Below are 6,393 nucleotides of genomic sequence, written 5' to 3'. Positions count from 1 at the left end.
CGCCTGCCCCTGCAGCCCGCACACTCACACGCAGCCGCCCAGTATGGGCCCCCACCTCGCCGCACGTCTACCGCCGTCGCCGGCCTCTCTCGCCCCCGCCTCCATCTGATACCACGTAGAGATGAGAGAGGGACTTACCAGCAGCAGACCATGTGTCTCTCATATTGTGGCGCACTCTTGACGGAAGGGATGAACCCGCCCCCTTTAGGTCAGTCTAGGATGCGCATGGGCCAATAGGATGGGCCACACTTATAGCACATAGCATAGAGCTAGTTTAGGTGTGGAACATTTAGCTGCCAGAGATCATATTGCAATCAGTCTATATCTTTTAAATTCACATGGAAATGCAGTATGCATGATGAAGGGTTTTTCTGTTTGTAATCAAGGATTGTGTTGGCTATGCATAGGACCAGCAAAATAAATGCAAATATATGCTTGTTTAAATGTAACTGCAATCTTATCTAAACGAGCTATCTATATATTGTACAATCCATGTCTATGTTGTAACTGCTATATTTCGTATCCACGATAGGCAAATTGTATAATTGTTTATATGCTTAGCTCACAAGAAGTTAACTACTAGAACATTTTTCTAAATTCAGCATAAAGGTAGATGTGCTACTGTGCTATAGATTATGATTGAAGCAATGGACACACATGTGCATTGAAAAAATCTGACGTTAGTGCCAGAAATGATGAGAGCCTTGTGAGGAAACTTTGATTAATTTGGTAGGTAGAAATTATGGGTGAACTGTTCTGTGATGTGAATGAAGAAAGCAAAAGGCAACAAATGTTCTGTCTATACAAGAATCAGGCCAGCATTTGATGTTTATCCTAAGACAGTGACAAGTGGGTTTCTGTTGTCATTTGTCTATCTATTGTTGTGCTTATTCCCTAGCAGCATTAGTAAGCCTGTTTGTGTTGCAGGCTGCCTGAAAGAAGAGGCAAAATATAATGTCGGTAGTTACCAGTAAACAAACAAAAATGTCAAAATTTTGAAACAGAACCTGTCGTCAGAGTTCAGTCAATAGGAAGACTAATGGGAAGGCTATTTATAATAATAATAATAATAATAATAATAATAATAATAATAATAATACATTAAAACATCGTATTGTTGTATCCTCTGAATCCATGTCATGTACTGCAAAGACTATTTACAATCTTTGGTTTGTTGTCAGAGTGCAGATGCTGAAGGATAGAAGTGGCCGTGCAGGCCGAGCGGTAGCAGTGAATGGGACAGTTGCTGATGGATGTGCTATGCTGTGCTGGGTGGAAAGAAAGCCATGCATGTTGGCGATGCCGCACCCTCTGTGTCCTAAAGAGTTGCCGGTTCTTCTGGTGCGTGTAATGTGTGTGGCGAATTCGGTAAACGGGTGGTGGGTTAACAAATAACACTAACCACTTTTGTGTGTGTGTCCTTGGTGAAGTGAGAAGGCCCATGGGTGCATACATAACCTGTTGGTATACCTTGTGCATCCCCAGTGAGGACGGTGTGATATCCATGCGAACCTATCAATTTGTTGGTTGGTAGGTCGGTCGTGGCATATGCAACTGGACAGGAAATCAATCACTCGGTTTATGTGGATGCACTTTGAATGCCTAATGCAGCAGATGTTTCCTCTTTTAACTGTTTGGGGACTAAGGTAAAGGTAATTTTGGCCCTCACCCATCTGCTGGCTGGTACTGGTACATGATTTGCAGTCTCGTTCTTCTTTTCTCCTTTTAACTTGGTCTACTGCTGATTGCGGGATGTCGCTAGCTAGGCTGGGAATCTTTGGGCGTGTTTGGTTGCCTGCACAGGCCTCGACCAGGCCCGTGCGGAAAGTATCCAGCCTGTTTGGTAGCCCGCATACACTATTGGGCATGCATCGCACTCTTCTTAAAGCACCTTTGGGCCTGGCTCACTGGGAACGCACGAATTGCAGTTTCTCCAGGGCCAGGCCCGAGTGGTGCACTTGGGCGGCGGCACCTGAACGCGCGCGGCCACGCTTGAGAAGCCGCGTTGCTTCCCGAAGCGTCGACAATTATTAGCCTCACCGCCCCTCACGGCTCCCTCTCCCCACTCTTCTCCACTCTCCCAACACTCATCGGCGGCGGCGGATCAGAGCAGAGAAAGGAGACCACCGGACTCCATCACCGGCGGCGGCGGACCGGAGCAGAGGAAGAAGACCACCAGACTCCATCAATGGCGGTAAGCACTCTTCTCTCTCTTTGACATGCATGCTAGATTCGATCGACGGCAATAGATTCGATTCACGACGGAGGGGAATGGGGAATAGAGGTAGATAAGCATAGGGGTAGTTCATACTAGTTCATAGTAGTTCATACATACAAGATCCGAATGCAGAAGGGGGATTGGGGGATAGGGGGATAGGGGGTGGACAACGGACACTGGCTGACCACGGCAGCCGTCACCGGTGTGCGGAGCGGCTGGTCGAGCCGCTGGCCTTCATCTTCTATTTCATCATAGTGCGGGCTGGCAGGTCGTCGTCGTCGTCCTCGGCGGTGTCGAGGTCGATCTGCCAGGTATGAAGGCCTGGCTCTGGCGCCCTCGCTGGCATGTGCACCGCTTCTTCCTCCTCCTCAGGCTCCCTGCCGATGACCGCCGACGGCACGATAGCCATCTCCCAGTACACTGCGGCACGGCGGTCATTAGGAGCCCAGTAGGTGTGTCTTGGCGATGCCCGCGCCTGAAGTGAGGTGTGTCTTGGCGATGCCCGGACAGGGGCACGACTGATCTATCCGTGGGAGACAGACGCCTCGCTTCATCATGTCTAGCTAGGTTTACATGACACGGCAAGTGCATGCATGCCTGCAATTCTGGACGTCGCACGTAAGTTTCACTGTTTGCTCCTCACATGATGCAGCTGGAAGTCTTTCTCTTGCCTAAAAAGAAATGAAAGTTTAATTGTTTTCCTCAAAACCTAAAACACCACCTAGTCACTAGGACAATAAGATAATGATGCATATGGCCGTCGACATGGAGCACTCGTAGGCAGCGAACTGTTAGAGATCTTCAGATCTTTTTCCCTTCGGTGGCTATCATCTCCAGACTGGGACTGGGAGCCACAATGTCGTTAGTACTAGCTCCACAGATTCCTCTGATGATATATGTATGCTTAGCCGCCGGCCACTCCCAATAATTCAAACCTCCCGGATTTAGCAAGTGGTAGCCTTCCTTTCATGCCGTCCATATGAATAAGGTTCTTCATGTCTTGGCTTTGATGCTACGGTTCGTACTCCCCTATGAATAACGCATGATGAGAACTGATGGTCGACAAGGATCACTACTACCAAAACCGCTTTACTACTGTAGGCACGCTGGTGATGGAGCCCACTGCCCTGCTTGCAATAATTAATTTGACTCCCACATTTAGGAAATGCTAGGCTTCGGGGATGTTTGGTTACAGGGACTTATTGGTGTAGGGACTTAAATAAGTCCTTTTAAGTCCCATCTAAACCAAACAGGAGGAACTTATAAAGACTTAAAGTGGGCATTTGGGACTTATGAAATAAGACTTTCAAGGAGGGACTTATAGTTGTAATATGGTCTTTTAGTCCATGTTAAGTCCCAGGAACCAAACAAGTAGGGACTTATTAGGGACTTGAGACTTATAAGTTGGGACTAAAAAAAGTCTTAAGACTTATGAACCAAACAGGGCCTTCCTTTCATGGCTTGTACCACACCACTGCTGATCTAGGGAAGAAGGTGGAGGTATCTTCGGGCCGGCCGGCGTTCTCCTCCGACGCGGCGGTGGCTGCTGCTGCTGCTTCTCTAACACTACCCCCCATGCTACCACTGCCACCGTCCTCCTCTACCTAGGCTGTAGCACATGCTCTTCTTCCTTCTAGGGGCGCCGACGTCGATAGCCACTGCCATGGTGGTGGAGCGAGGCTATTCTTGCCTCTTGTGCGAGAAGACCTTCCTCAATTCGAAAGCGTTGGGCACCAGAAGGCGCACAAGAAGGAGAGGGCCGTCGGGCAGCTGGAACGCCCACCATAACCAGCCGGCGACCAAGTGTATGTTGGTCCAGGAGAAATGGGGTTCAACATAGTGACGATGGTATGTTTCACTCATTACTAAAACTAATGCAGCAGTACTTCTACTTCTGTAGTCATGATTGATCGATGCCCTCCGACCCTGGGCTCGCCCTGCCGTTCCTCTCTACGTGTTCCTCCGTGGTTGGCCATGGCTCACGGGAGCAGGCTATTTGACGTTAGTGCCACCCGCAATAACTAATGCGGATAGCTCCCAGATTTAGCATGTGGCACATTTCCTTTCCTGCCTCGCTCCACCCTATAAATACGTCATCATTAGAGCTTAGACTTGAGCTTGCTATGCGTAGGCTAGAGAGTGAAATCCATATGTAGGAGAAGCCAAGCTGGTAGATATGCAAATATCCCCGTGTCAGTGACTAAAAATACCCACTCGTTTGGTTTCGTTTTCTATGAAAATGGAGCCGGGGGTGCTCCCCTTTGATCGAAAAAAAAAATACCCACTCGTGGCGCGCGTGTCACCTATATATACGAGTGTTTGCTCTTTATAATTTCCGTTATTTTTTCACCACTGATACTTAACCATGCACTGACCCGTCAGTGCCCGGTTTACACGCCCGGAGTGCAAACCTTTGATCTAGCCATAATATTTTGTCTAGTGAGATTACGATAACCTGATGGCCTGTAAGAAAAGAAAAACTCAATAACCTGATGGCCTGTAAATTACATTACATCATCTAGCCATGATGTAGCCAATAGATGTCCTTTGGTTATACGTCTTCTTTAATTTGGTAGCTGCCCATAGACAGGAGGGGGCACCCGCTGTCATAATGGGCTCCCAGATTTAGCAAGTGGACTGCTTCCTTTCATGGCTACCAGACCCCTATAAAACTCAGTTGCCACCAGCCGCCATTGAGAGCTCACACCTCCTCGTCTCACCATCTTCTCCGACAACTGCATGGCCGCTCAGGCTCCCCCTGCAGCTGTAGCAGCTCCCTCACGCTGTCCCCCATGTATAATTTGGCTGTTCTTCCTAGCGGCGGTGGCCGTCGCAGAGGGGGCGGAAGATCGAGGCTCTTCTCTTGCCTCTTCTGTGAGAGGAAGTTCCTCATGGGGTCACCAGAACGCTCACTGGAAGGAGAGGGTCGTCGGCACCTGGAACAGCCACCTCTACCTCTCCGACCATCGTCACGCCGCAGCGCCGGACACCATGACCAAGCGTCTTGACAACAACGACAAGCACCAGAAGCTTGATCTTAGCCTCAAGCTATAATGAGCTCTAGCTCGATCATGTGTACGTCGCACAGTATGCATGGGGCAAGCTTAGCTCCATGCGGTCCGTAAACTACTTTTCATCTCATGTATGAAATCTAAAGGCTTATCTCATTCCTAGCTTCAAAAAGCAATTAATGTCTTCATCGTTCTGGTGCACGGTGCCATGCCAGCGATCTATAAGGATGAGAATTATACGTAATAATTCCTAGGCTGGTGCATTTTTCCTATCTGCCCACCTCATGTATACAAAACCACATCCATCCTCTCGTGAATCCAAACAAATTTTTATACTACAAGTGATTCCCTAACATTTTTTTAGCAAAGCTGGTTTCCATTAAAAAACTTATGAATGGGTTTTGGTAAAATTGGTTTTAGTTACACATTATCCAAACAACCAGTAAACGGGACATTTCCATTAACATGCATGTATACTAATTTTCAATCTAGTGAACTATAACTAGTGATGCAATTTATTCAGATGTAATACTGTATTTTTTGTCCAACACCTATACTAATTTTGAGCGTGCAGAGATTTTTTTATGAACTGTATATTCTAGGGACCTCTCGCGAGAAAAATCCATGGCTCTTCTATATGCCTTCTTTCCACATCCCCTTTGATGTGCCATATGAACATGAATATGTTTAGCTATTTGAACATTTATTGACTATATTGCTTCGTATATTGACAATATGTCGACAAATTAAGCATTCATCATATGCCCCATATGTCTCTAGCGGTTCAATCATTGGAGATTATACCAGACCAAAGGCGGCTGCTGAAATGAGATGCCTCTGATGGATACATTTGTTGACGGTTTGTGGAAAAACGCCTTAGACAATCACATCTTTGATTTGCGAGATTAACAAGCTGCTAGTTATGGCATTTCTGGAGTAGTTTCCCTAATCATGCCTAATATATCGGCTTCCATGACCAATCACATCTAACGGGTGGTAAAACTGCCACAAAAAGGTTATTCGCTAATTATGTACTAGTGCACCATTGGCACTTAATTAGCCTATTGCCCTTCCTGAATGCTTACTCGCTAATTATGAGTTTTTGGGATGGCATCTGTTTTTCTGTTCAATGTCTTTCGCACACGGACACTTTCATGTCACGAA

General features: G+C 47.0%; 1 pseudogene; it reads left to right on the top strand.

Annotated features, from left to right (window-relative positions):
* The first annotated feature begins 4,957 nt into the window (after nucleotides 1–4,957).
* LOC119270851 lies at nucleotides 4,958–5,272 on the top strand (annotated as a pseudogene).
* Nucleotides 5,273–6,393: the final 1,121 nt, after the last annotated feature.

This window comes from Triticum dicoccoides, chromosome 3A, assembly GCF_002162155.2.
Source record: "Triticum dicoccoides isolate Atlit2015 ecotype Zavitan chromosome 3A, WEW_v2.0, whole genome shotgun sequence".
NCBI classification, from domain to species: Eukaryota; Viridiplantae; Streptophyta; class Magnoliopsida; order Poales; family Poaceae; genus Triticum; species Triticum dicoccoides.
Note: the sequence above shows the minus strand (reverse complement) of the source record. Positions and strands in the feature narration are given on the sequence as shown.